Here is a 12927-nt window from a genome sequence, read left to right as displayed (position 1 = left end):
AGCGTGCGAAAGCTCAGTAATTTCGATTTTTATCACGATTTGTTCAAGTTTATTTGCTTTGAAGTCTTATATTATTTGATGGTTTTCAATTTACATAAAAATGAATCAATTATCCTTAATGGCATATTTGCATATTTAGTTGAAATTTTTGTGACATTCAGAAGGGAAATATTTTAAACGCGATCGCTTTGATTCGGAAAAAAGCAAGATGCTTCTTCGAAAGACTATCATTTACATTCCAGATGCTCCGAATCGTAGAAAATACGAGCAGGAAAACGAACGAGGCTGAATATTTCGTGTGTTTACGAGGAAGCCCGTAAGTTACACTGTTCGTGTAAATCGCTGGAAACTTACGACCACCGTAAGCATCGATCCAAGCGATCCCGCGCGGGTAATTCTAGTAAGTGGCTTCGAAAAGTATGTAAATGTTGGCTCGACGGTGCATATGGACGGCTGTTTTACGGTTATGCGAGTGGGGTGTTTGATCCGTCGGAAATCGAGCGTTTGTTTGATTTCAACCGAGCTTTGCTTTAAATTATTTTACCGCGGACGAAGGAAAATTAACATCTTAACGGCGAACGGGAACATAAATTTCGCTGTAATATCGAACTTCGAATGAAGTTAAATTTCTTGCAAAACTGCCAATGCAATGGTAATAGAAAATGTTTGCAGCGAAAAGAGCAGTTCTTGCCGAGTTTCGAAAGTTTCAAGCCGCTATCGCGAATAATGTGGTAGTACAAGTTGAATTGTTGAACGAGACTTTCAATGGGCTCCGATTTTTATCGCGTCTGTCATCGACTGCCAATTGATTGCTGTCGATTAACAGCAACCTTTCCTTTCGAATTTCGCTTTGATTTGCCGAACGACTGTACGCGTCATGAACGAAAGTTTCCAGTCGACACCGTTTGCATGAAAATTACTGCCCGAATATTTTTCTACTAGCCATTAACAATAATTGATTCATTTTTATGTAAATTGAAAGCCATCAAAATAATATAAGTATTGAAAGCAAATAAACTTTAGCAAATCGTGATAAAAATCGATAAACGTCAACGCATAAAATTGAATTAAAATTATAAAAAATATAAGTACCTGAGTAACTATCATTCGCTTTAAATTCGCGTCGACTCTTACAAATGGCCAACCCCTCTTAACCCAATATACCTGTCGTCGAATGCTAAGAATAGTAGATACATGTTTCTTCTCCAAATACTTTTCACGTCTCTCCGTTTATCCGACGAGCTTCATCGAAAATACAACGATTCCCTGCCCGTGAATCGATACTAAAACGATTCACGGTTCGTTCGCCATTCACGATATCCGATTCGATACTTTCCGATCGTCGGAATAAAACGCTTGAATCACGCGTCAAAAATAAACTCCCTGTACCGTGGCTCCATAAAATATTCGAAAACCGTGTCCTTTCGCTATAAGTTTCTGTTCCGTTACCTCGAGCTCTTACCAGGTTTTTTCAGATCAAAAATTACTTCAACAAATTTAGCATCATTAGTCATTGCTGAAATTTTTTATTTGTCAAATGGTTTAGTAATTTATAATTTTCAACGAATGAGCTAGAAACAACGGTTGCAGCCGTTTTATCCATCAAAAGGATTAACAAATTCCGTAACGAGCAACAAGTAAATCGTTCGTATCGCACTTTTCCACCTTTTCCTCTTTAATCCGTCGCGATTGGCGCGTTTCGAGTAGCCACGCCGGCTTAATTTGAATAGAAATAACGAGCGAAGCCAAGTCGAGCGTAAGAACGGCCGTCGAAACGGTTTCACTGGATGCCGCGGCTTTTTTAAATAGCTTTTCCAGGGGACCGTTCAACCAGGACCCAGCGGGAGTTCGTCTGGCCAGATAACGTCCGCCTCCTAATTTCGTCCAAGTCTTTCGGAAAAAACGACTCTGGTTCGACTAGCTCCGTTCGCTGGACTGTGACACGGTATACTGTAGTGTACCACGAGGCCGAAAGAAATTGCGGAGGACGTGTAACCAGAGTCGACGGACAACGAGTCGGTCGACACGCCTCTTCGACCGCGAATTTTTCTCTCTTTCCTGGGAAACTCTCGCTATCCATACGACAAACCCGTCCACGAGAGGCCCTGCACCTTCAGGGCGCCACAGTTTGCTCCGAAGCTAAACAGCTCGGGGCAACGATGACAGAAGCGGTAACACGAGTAGAGAATGCCGCTTATTCTCTTCTCGTTTGCTCTCTTTACTCACTCAATTAGACGCGTTCTTGCTCTTCAACATTTGAAAATCAAATTGATTTCTTCTCTGCTGTACTCGAAGAACTCCAAAATAGCTCACAGTATGAATGAAATGAAATAACTTTAAATCGGTTTTTCATTCGAATCGATCGCAATATTGATACGTTTCTACAAGTGACAAAAGTGCTGCCACGAGGGTAAACTTTCGAGCGATATCGAAGCTAACGATAGGGAACAACGAAACTCACTCTTCGGCGATGATCCACGAAAATCCACGGCGCCGCTTCGAACGTTTCAATTCGTACGCGTATCCAGTCGAGTGACACTTGAACCCACTGCACTGACAAACACTCGGTATGACCCTTTGGTGCAGTCGCAAGTTCGTCGCACCCTGTTTGCACACGATCTTCCTTCGGTCGCGCACTATTATTATTTCTTTTTTTTTTTTTTATTCAACGAGCTTCAAGCTATCTACACTCGTCGCTTCGAATCGGAGAATCGGCAAAGATCAGTTCGATAAATTGTACGCGATAAGCGCGGTCCGCTCGATCCGCGTACATTTCAATCGAGGAAGCGGTGCGCACGCCACGATCGCGTTTTTCGAATAGCACCCTTAACGAGCGTACAGACACCGGGAGCCCCAACGCGCGCGGCTCATGTCGGCCAACTGACTCGGAGCGCAGAAACCTCGGGGCCCTTCGCCTCTTGGGCGCCGCTGCTGGCTTGCCATGGTGGTGGTGCTGCTGCTGGTGGTGGTGGAGACGCCGTCGGTGGTGGTGGTTGCGGAAACGTGGTGGTGGCAGTAGCGGCGGCGGAGACGAGTCGGTGGAGGCGCTATGGACCCGCTCGGTCGAGACTCGAAGTTCGAGTACGCTGGTGGGAGTTCGATGCTGGAGCTCCATTCGAACTCCAACTCCGCTCGGAGTGCAGCACGAGCTGTCGGGAGGAACGGATCGCTTCTGTTGGCGTAGGTACAGCGACGACTGATACGTATGAATTTGCAGGCTACGGGACGAGCAGAAGAGATTCACTGCCCTAACATTTTTTCTTACATTTTTTTCCATGGTGTTTGCTTTTATTCGTCTGAGGGCACTTGGGGCTTCGGATGAGTCGGTCGTGTGGGAGGAGATTGTATTTTTGGAGCAGCTTGTCTGTTGAGCCTTTTTGGTCCTGCTGGATGCAGATTGCGTGGACGTAGAAATTCTTCGCATTGTGGAAAATGTGAATTTTAAAGGATCGATATTTGATACCAAATTTATTTATATATTGTTTACTAACTTAACTTCAACTGTATGCTAAAGTACACCCCTCGAGAAGTTAACCCACTCGCTTCCATAAGGTCAGAGCGGCCTGTTCGCGTACCCTCGATAAAAAGCGTACAGGAAATCAGAGACTCTTCCTCGTTGCCAAGTCGCCAAGTCGCCGCAGCGTTCGCGTTTCGTCCGGTGCATAAATTTGTTTCTTCACCAAATAAATACGCCGACCGGCCATTTATTTACGGCCTCGCCGTTCCCTCTGACCCGCGAATCCACCCTCCTCCGCTCCTCTTCTCGCTGCTCTCCCAGCCAGGACTTGTCGTTTGCGCTAACGTTCGCCCGGATAAATAAATATTGACCGTCGAGGCAGGCACCGCAAACAAATCCATTAATAACAGGAATTTAACCCCGTTGCGGAGGTGAACAGGCGGCCGGGTACACGTTCGTCGCGTATTTAGTCGTAGCCGAGGCTCGGCTCGATTGTCCCTGGCCAACGCCGATTCGGCGTTGTCGGTGTCAATTTATATCTGCGGGTAGATTCGCTGTTACGCTAGAATACGCTAGAATAATTTAATAACGTTCGACTAACGGCTCGTCGTTCTCTCCCTGTCCATTCCACCCCTCTCGGTGGGTCGCGTTTGGTCTTCCTCTTTCAACCCTAGAAACTCGTCGTTCAATCGTATCGAGAGAGACAATAACGAACGGTGTCGCGCAATTAGCAGTTGTAATCAAATATGTGACAGCAGGGGGTTGGTTAATATCGATGGGTACAATTTCGTGACATCGTCGTCTCGTTAGCGACCGTGCAAACAATTAGAAACTGTAACCTTTTCTTCCTCGCTCTGGTACACGATGATTTCGCGGAATCAGACCGCTCGATGGAAAGGGTTGATTGATCGGACGATAATGGTGTCGATAGACGATTCGAACACACGGAAGGTCTAACATCAAGTTTGAAAAAATTGTATCAAAGGTATCCCGATCCATTTGAAGTTCACGTTTAATGTGCGGGAATAAAAGAAAAATGGAAAATACTAGACAGTGCGTCATCCACCTTCAGCCAGGTCAGCACACCACGCAACAATGATCCGCACGCGACGCCACTCGTTCGAAGAATTGATCAGCGTACAAATACACGGGGCAGAATAAACTGTATAACATCGTGCACGTACCCAAGACGACGGCACGTCCCTATCACGTATCTATTAGTCGTGACGGAAGACGGTCGGGCCAGACAATAGGGGGTTGGAACCGCCTCGACAAAAATTCTACCCTTCCCAAGGGCCCCACCGCGCCGCTTCGCCTCTGTTCCGAACACGGAGACCGCTCGTCGAACCAAGAAGATGATCGTCTCGTAATCCTATATAAACACGGTTATTTTTATCCCATTACAGGGCGGTTCCGTAACGGCCTGTACAACACGGGGCCTGCATAATGCCATGTTCGGCCTAGCGAACCATTTCTAAAGGAGACCGACCAGGAGGGATGACCGCAGGATCCCGAGGGGTACACCGTGCCACACCCCCTCTTCTTCGGTACCCTTAACCGGTGATGGATATTCGAAATACCCTTTTGCAACTCTTCGAAAAATTTTATTCGAACTCTATAAATTTTCAAGTCTCGAAAATATTAAAATCTTGATTTTATCGAAATTCTTCAAAGTCAAAAATGATTCGAAATTTTCTCTATGTGTACATACATTTATATTCGTAGCGTTTCGTGTTCCGTCGCTACCCTCGAGCTGGTGCGCAGCAGGGGGCACCGTGCACGCTCCATGATGCAACCCTCGTTGGGTCTGCATCGGTAACATTCCAAGAGGGCCTGCATTTTCCTTCGATCATCCTTGAAAGGAATCGAGAAGACGTTTCCTTCGGGAACACCGTGCAGGTCGATGAATTTTAGAAATTTTCTGAACGGGTTTTGGGACTCGAATCATATGCCGTGAATTGTGAGGAATTTAAGTTTCTTAATCGACGATGGAAAGTGTGATTGAATGGGAAGCGGTCGTGTAGCGATGTTTATTGGTGAGAGGGTTGTTTCCACTTCACTGAGAATTCGTTTTATTCGGGGACAGTTTTTGGTGGAGGAGAAACGAGTGGGGGTTTCTTTGATCTTCGCCATGCCGCCCTCTTCGAGAGTCTATAGATCTTGAAACGATGCGGGTCCAGCGGTGAACATCGGGACGGTCAACGTGGACAAACACGTGTCGCGCACTCGCTTACAAAATTCTATGGTGCACGTGAAGCCATGGGGCTGCTTTGGAAGCTCGTTTTCGAATCTCTGTTGCGTTAACGACATGCTGCATCACGTAGTCTTGCAATGGGAGGAGAATCGTTCGAAATCTGCTCTAAATGTTGAAAATCTGTGCACCAATGAATCGAGAGAACCTTTCACGAAGGTTGTTCGTTTATTGGAAATTTCGAAAGGGACGCATCTTTGCGGAATCCTCGGTTTGGAGCATATTTTTTCGTAGATCCTTTAAAAGGAAAATCTTGTAGGGTCGATTCGTTTCGCTAGGACATCGACGGAAGTCGGAAACAATTCTCCGTTTCCAGGTCATTCTCTGTGTCGAAGATCGAGCAGAGTTTTTGGCACAGAAACAGTAGGTTTTAAAATTATTTCAAGTAAAAATTTGACGAAACCCTTAAGGGTTGTATACTTTATCGAAAATTGATTGTGCCTTAGAAGAGAAAAAGGATTCTCAGAGGTTCTAAGAATGGTTAAAACGTAAGAGGTAATCGAAATTTTCTCACAACTCGTCGAAAAATGAAATACAAACACTTCACCAGGTAGAGGTCCCTTGTGTTTTCTGTGAAAATTTCTGTTTTACTCGAGGCGCCGATTCGATTACTTTTCCAACAACGCTTTCTCGACCATGGCCCCCAAACGTATCTACCTTACCATTATACTTCGAAGCACCTCGCATTAGTCCACTTCAAGATCAAAGTGGCCGATTTTCTGCGCAGAGATAGTCCTAATTGACTCACCGCGTTAGCGATAACCTTTGCAGCCTCCTCCGAAATTCCTTTCTCGAAATCAACAAATCCCTCGCGGTCCATACATCACCGTGATGGGTAAACTTAAGATAAAACGAACTATAATTAACCAAATGCACAGCAAAGTAAATGGCATCCGGTTTCTTCGGTGAAATTATACGAAAATATCCAAGATAAGTTTCTTTCCTATCGTATCCTTAATAATTACCATGATATTTTATTGTACTCCGTATGCTTGTTTTCGCTAAGTGTCTTTGGAAATAAACTGAGAACACGGGACGAGCAGAATGTCTGTTTCACTTCCGAAATAACGCGATTTCGCGTAACGCGAGACGAACGATCAATCACGGGTCTCCGCGGCGGGAAAAACTCCGGGACGGAGAAAAAGCTTCGGTGAACGATGCGAGTCACCGATGAAATTGCGAGGTCGCATCGAGAAAATCGATGTACGACGAGCGGTCGTATTTTTTACACACCACGTCAGCGGTTCCATTAATTTTCCAGGGGAAAAATCGACGTTGCCTGTCTAGAGTTACGACGCGAGCCTCGTCTCGAGTAGGCCACCGGTGAAATCCGAGACTGTCCCATTTCTCGCGAGGAAAGGGACACCGGAGGCTGGATTAAAAGGAAAAGAAAGGAGGAAAACGTACGAGAAGGGTGAAAGTAAGGAACGCGTCTCGAGGGCTTCCTTCAGATATCGAAAGAGGGATAATGTATGTAGATTTAACAATTTGGGAAATTGAGTTCGTTGAAAGAAAGCATTATAGCGAATTGATGGTATTAGAAACTGTGATGAGCAACCTCCTCCATCCCGAGGACTTCAATTGGAAACCTAATAGTATTTGATGGGCAGCGAGTAAAAAACCAATTAGAAATTTATTAAGCTATTTATTGTCTAATTCCATATAAATTTTAGATAGCATATCGCGTTTTAATTCCATTCGACTATAATTTATCTCTGCATAAAGTACCAGGTGCATGGTTTATCTCGATCGTATTCGAAAACAGTCTTTATCATAATTCAGTCGAGATAAACCAGAAATGATCCTTATTTATTCAATTAATTTGCAACGTTATCTTTAAACTATCCAGCTAAGTAAATCACACAGTAAGAGGATCAAAAACTTGTATCTCAATGAATCGAACGAACTCGAATAATACTATTTTATTTTTCTTTTCAAACAGGCTTATTCATGGACGTATCCGAGCCTCGATCGTCCGACGATGAATCCTGCGACTGTTCGGATTGACTCTTTTATCTCGACGGCCGAATCTCCCATGGACCCATGGCTCCTAAAACAAATGAATCCACTCGGAGCGAACCGGATGAACAGGTAAGCGCGTTCGATCGGCCGATGCTCGTCTCGCCTCCATGGTTCCAGCTTGCTAATAGTACTTAATGGAATCGATAAGTTGTAGGACAAATCTGTGGTATCCCCCTGGCATAAAAGTCGCGTCAGTCGTAAATTTGAACGGCAAGGTATCGAACGATTTTCTCGGATCGCGTTCCATGGGGTATTCCCACATTATGTAAGAGCGGAAAAAGATAGGTCGACTCTTCTTGTTCTCTCCTCGTTTCTTCTCTTTTTATGGCTACCGTTGCCCTTTTACGATCGTCTACGCGCTGTTTTTATGGGTAATAAGATTATTTCTGTTCGAACGAACCCGTCTTTCGACGTTGAAAAAACATGAAAACGTCTTAGGAAAGCCGGCACACGTACCGCATTTTCTTCTTCCTATAATATCGTTGAAAACCGTCATGGTTTCTGCTCGTCCACGCGAGAGAGACTCTAGGATGGATGAGACAGGTTCGGTAATCGAGTGGGATACGCGTATGTTTACCCATCGCTTTCTGGGTAAACCAACAGAGACGTATTAGCATAGTTGATGCGATGCCTACGGTATAACAGATAGGAGAAATCTTTGCAATTTCATCTTCAATGCGTTTTTCGGTGGGTAATTAGAAACCGGGTAAGGAAGTTCTCAAAGTTGATTCCAGCTAATTCCTCGATAGCCTAACAGAGGCTGAATGCAACAAACCACTCGGCACAAAGCTGAATAGCCGTTGCTCGGTGCATTGGCATCTGGGATAAAGACGAATACAACGACGAATCGGAAACTCCCTCGTTATTCCCGGTCGATGGAATCGGCGGTGAATAGTACTGGCAAAGGCTTCGAACGGTCGTCGCGACGCATTGAAATGCATAGGAACGCGATCGCGGGGTAGCGACGCATTCACGATTGCATAAGTGGCGTAACGGGCTTATAAAGCCTGTTGCACGCAACACGTATCCCGCAACGAGAGAGCAGAGATCGCCGAGAGTGCCTACTCGAGTTACTCGCGCCACTCGCTCGCATTCGCTCTCTCTCCTTCGCAATTGTGTCACCCCGTTGTCGTGGCTTGGCCACCCCTGTGCCACTAGCAGCAGGGTTACGATTCATAAACTGCCGTGTAATAACGCGACGCTGTTGCTCCGCGGGTTGGCACGAGGTTTTTTCGAAATCGACCGGCTGCGAGCGTCTACGACTCGCTGCACCCTAATTTTCCTGCGAGCGTTTATTGTGCGGCTCTCGATCGCCCCGGGAAACCTGGACGAACTCGCGTTACCTCGAAACCGTTTAGAACTTGAAAATCGAGTGGGCATATGGCCTCGCGATCGGAACAGACAATACGGTTTTGTCGCTGTTTAAAAGTAGTACAAGATAAGGGATTCGATGCGTTATATTTTGGAAGAGAAATTATAAAATCACTCTTTGTTAATTTAAGTTTCCTTTATTTAGAAGCTTCAGTAATGTACACTGTAAAATTAGCAATTATTACATGTCGAACTTATTCTAGAATAACCGTAGTTTCCAATGGCACTCCGTGTGTTCGACGAATGAATTACTACTATCGAGCATATGGCACTTCCAAGCAAATCGGTGTTGTTGCGCGAAGGTATTGTTGGAACGCGAAAGTCTGGAAGGTACTCGGGTACACTTGGATATTGCATAAAAGGGGGAGGTACGGATTAAAACTAAACCCCGAAACGCATTGTTCAAACCATCGTCAAATATCTAATACAACTTGAATACTGAAACGTAGTTGCAATTTTACTCGGGCTTCTCTTTTTACTTGCAAATGCTCGGTACAACTTTCACCATAGTCAAACACTTGGAAAACGATTTTCCAACAAACCGCTTTCCACTCGCCGGCAGTTTACAATTTCTCTCGTAACTTTTCAATTTTCCCGGTGGACTCGCAATGCGAATCACGGAGGAAAGGTTTGCGCCGACTGACCGCAGCACGACCCAGAATTCTAAACGCGAAAAATTGGAGTAGGAACGTTTCGAAATAAATCCGGAAATCTAGCTAGTTGCGCGTACATCGCCATATGGGTGAACGAGCCACCACCGACGATTTTCCATTGTGCTCGAGGACAATAATAAAAATAATCCCCCTCCGCGAGGGACGTTCTCGTCTCGCAGGCATTAGCGAGCTAATGAAACGTGAGTTGGAACCCAGTGTCTGGTGTCGCGTTTCCGGAAGACGAGAGGGGTTTACCTCGCAAACGGAAACGGCCGGAGGGGCGCAAGAAAGCGCGAAAGAGAGACGGTGAGAAGAGAAGACGCGATGGAAGGGAGAAACCCGATCAATTTATTTATTAAACGTTTTTCGTGCCTTTGTCGAGGGGGGGCTGTCGCGTTCCCACGGGAAATACGAGGCGCTTAAAAGAGTGCTGGCTCGGTCTGCGAACGAATCCTACGCGAGAGGGAATCGCCCGGACGAGGTGAGGGTGGTAGAAGCGGGATCAGCGAGGAAGATTCCCTTAATGGAATCACGGACGATCCGGAGGAAAACAGGGCTCGTAACAACGGTCCCGCGATGCTCTCGTGAATTTTCGGAACTCTCGAGTATTTCCGTGTCCTCGGCAACGGTATCCGGATGATGAAAAAGGAAGAAGAGAGGGGGGGAGAAAAAGGACACTGGTTAGCCGGGCTTTCGAGAGGAGTAGTCGATTCTTCTCTCGAGGAAGGAGACAGCGGTTCGCCATTAGCGCAATCTAATCGGCAGGGTCCCTTAATAACAGGTTGGTCTCGACGTTCCGGCGAAGTAGAAGAAGAAAATGAGGAGGAGAAAAAAGAGGCGGGGACACCGCGGGCTGAAATTCATTCGGTTTCTCGGATACCTCTCCGCGTGCCGGAGAAGATCCTCTCTCTGTAATCTTACGGCTGAGCTCAATTAATGCTTAACGACAAAACCGCGAGAGACGGAGATGGAAAATGAGGCCTTAGGGCTGCCGCGTGGGACCCGGGTCCACAAGAAGAATGCGTCCCGCGCCGCCCGGTAGATACCGCTAATTGTGAAAGCATCCTCGAGCCGCAAAATTGCCGTGCACGCGCTTCAAGAATGCGCGACGAATTGCCAGCATGACGTTTCCTTCCTTCCTTCCTTCCTTCTTTTCATTCTTACCGAATACTCTGACTTTCCCATCCCACTGAACGACCAGCCTTTCTTCCGGGAAGTTGAAAGAGTCCTGCCCACTTGAAAGAAGACTTCTTTCTTCTGGGAGAACACGAAGGGATGAACATTTCAACGGTCAGAGCCTGTGGTTAGACAGAAGATCGATCTTGGTTATCCTTGGCTATCTTGGGAAATTTTGACTAGTGCAATGGTACCTCGAGAGACATTCAAAATGTATATTTCTGATAATAGCGAGATATAATTAGGAGCTGATAAGAGGATGAGTATTGGTACTAAACTAACGACACTTGGTCCAAAAATCCGTGTACCTTCAAATCTACTGGACGATTCGTCCCCCAAATCTCGCGGGATCCAAGTCTGTCATTATCCCGATAGCGAAGAGGTCCTCCGCGGAAGAGGGACAATCGATCCAAGCTGGAAATTGACGGAGGGAAACGTCTCGTTTCTGAATTACAGGCGACGCAAAAGTGGCGGGCGGAAAGATAGAGCATAGAGCTGTCCTTCCTCGAATCTCTGTTCGTTCGCGGATACACGGTCCTCGGAAAGGGGGAGTGAGAGATAGATAATTCGCCTGCTAGGCGGGATGCAATCTGGCAGATTGTGGGGCACCAAAATTGCCGGGTTAGGAGAGGGCTAGTGGACTCTCGACTGTTCACCCGCTTTCAGAAAACCGGCGCTCACCGGCGCGTCGTCCCATTAGAGGTCGAACGACAGACTCTCCCGCTTCGATGGTTGCTCGTGCACACGTTGGATACACGTCGAGTCACTGGTGAATAATGCTCGCACACAGACACGTGCAGTGGAAGGGTGTGCCTCTGCGAGACAAAGGGAAGGAGACTGGCTCCTTTTGTTTCTTCGAACGCGGGGGAACCGGGCTTCCTGCGAGGCGTACTCGCGACCGAACACCACTTCCTTGATCTTTAATGCTACTTTCCCTCTTTCTACTTTTCTCCCCCACGTTTGCGAGCTTTGAGGGATTAAAAAGCGCAGAAAAAGAGAGCGAAAGTGACGAGTGTAGAGACGTTGCTCTTTGCGACGTTATGGATGTTGGGATTGATTGTGTGCCATTTGAAACTTTGCTTTTCTTTTACATTTCTCTTTCGCCATCGAGTTATTTAAGATGGCTTGGTTAAGATTGATCACGAATGGTTTGCAGAACGTTAGCGTGCAATTTGGCCGAAATTGCTACCGGACCACCAACTCGAATTATTTCGCGACGTTACGGTACCGTTTTAAATCCAATAACGAGGCGATAAATACCATCCGGACGAGATTGAATCCTCTCGAAAGGGAATGAAAAATAAAAAAGGTTCAGGTAAGCAACGTGTAGAGCGTGTGTTCCGCGTGCCGGCGAGGCGTTATCGAGCAGGGGGGCAATCGTAACTAACGAAACTCATTTAGCACGTTCCACTCGTCGAACAGTCTCATCGGTCCGTAATTAACATAATTAATATTCCGACGACGAGTGGCTCCCATCGTTGGGAAGCAGCCGCGGACCCTTTCGGTGGCGCAGCGTGTGGCTTTACCTGAAAATACCTGCACGAACACGGGCAACACGAAAAACGTGCAGCTCACGGAGCCGGAATACGTTGCGGACGCCCCCTGGAGCGAGTGGTCGTGATCGATAACGGCCACAAAAGATCGGATTAATAGACGGATGGGGTTGCCTCTCGTGAGCTTCGTCTGTCCTCTCGAGGATACTTCCACGAGGAAGAAAAGGAGGCAACGGACGGCTGGTGATGACCATTCAACTTTGTAACTCGTGAGCTTTCTACTGAGACGATGGTTGTTTAAATTTGGAAGAAAACTGCGATCGGTGTGAGACAACTAATCTTTAGAAATTTTAAAAAGAATATTAATATCTTTTAATATCATGAACAGTGTAATTCGTGAGCTTTCTATTGAAGTGATGGTTGTTTAAATTTGTAAGAAAACTGTGATCGGTGTGAAACAACTAACCTTTAGAAATTTTAATTAAAAAGAACATTAATATCTTT

General features: G+C 46.2%; 2 protein-coding genes and 1 long non-coding RNA gene across 9 annotated transcripts in view; 1 reads left to right on the top strand and 2 right to left on the bottom strand.

Annotated features, from left to right (window-relative positions):
- The window catches only part of LOC117606003 (netrin receptor UNC5C), a 35069-nt gene extending 32001 nt beyond the window's left edge, over nt 1-3068 (bottom strand). Inside the window, exon 1 of one of the 4 annotated variants that reach the window (XM_034327937.2) lies at nt 2462-3068. The gene's annotated coding sequence lies outside the window, so the exon portion shown is untranslated. The remainder of the gene's footprint in view (nt 1-2461) is intronic. The other 3 variants (XM_034327936.2, XM_076688674.1, XM_034327938.2) reach the window with 3 other exon arrangements.
- Nucleotides 1-12927, top strand: part of LOC117606006 (uncharacterized) — a 185272-nt gene that overhangs the window by 147543 nt on the left and 24802 nt on the right. For all 4 annotated transcript variants that reach the window (XR_013062375.1, XR_013062381.1, XM_076689075.1 and 1 more), the window contains exon 6: nt 7651-7799. The gene's annotated coding sequence lies outside the window, so the exon portion shown is untranslated. The remainder of the gene's footprint in view (nt 1-7650; nt 7800-12927) is intronic.
- Nucleotides 3184-4461, bottom strand: LOC143305381 (uncharacterized). The gene is made up of 3 exons (XR_013062265.1): nt 4059-4461; nt 3492-3996; nt 3184-3416 (listed from the first exon to the last, which is right to left on the bottom strand). It is a non-coding gene; the product is annotated as an uncharacterized LOC143305381 (long non-coding RNA).

This window comes from Osmia lignaria, chromosome 2 (assembly GCF_051020975.1).
Source record: "Osmia lignaria lignaria isolate PbOS001 chromosome 2, iyOsmLign1, whole genome shotgun sequence".
NCBI classification, from domain to species: Eukaryota; Metazoa; Arthropoda; class Insecta; order Hymenoptera; family Megachilidae; genus Osmia; species Osmia lignaria.
The sequence above is the reverse complement of the archived record's forward strand: the minus strand, read 5'-3'. Positions and strand labels throughout refer to the sequence as shown.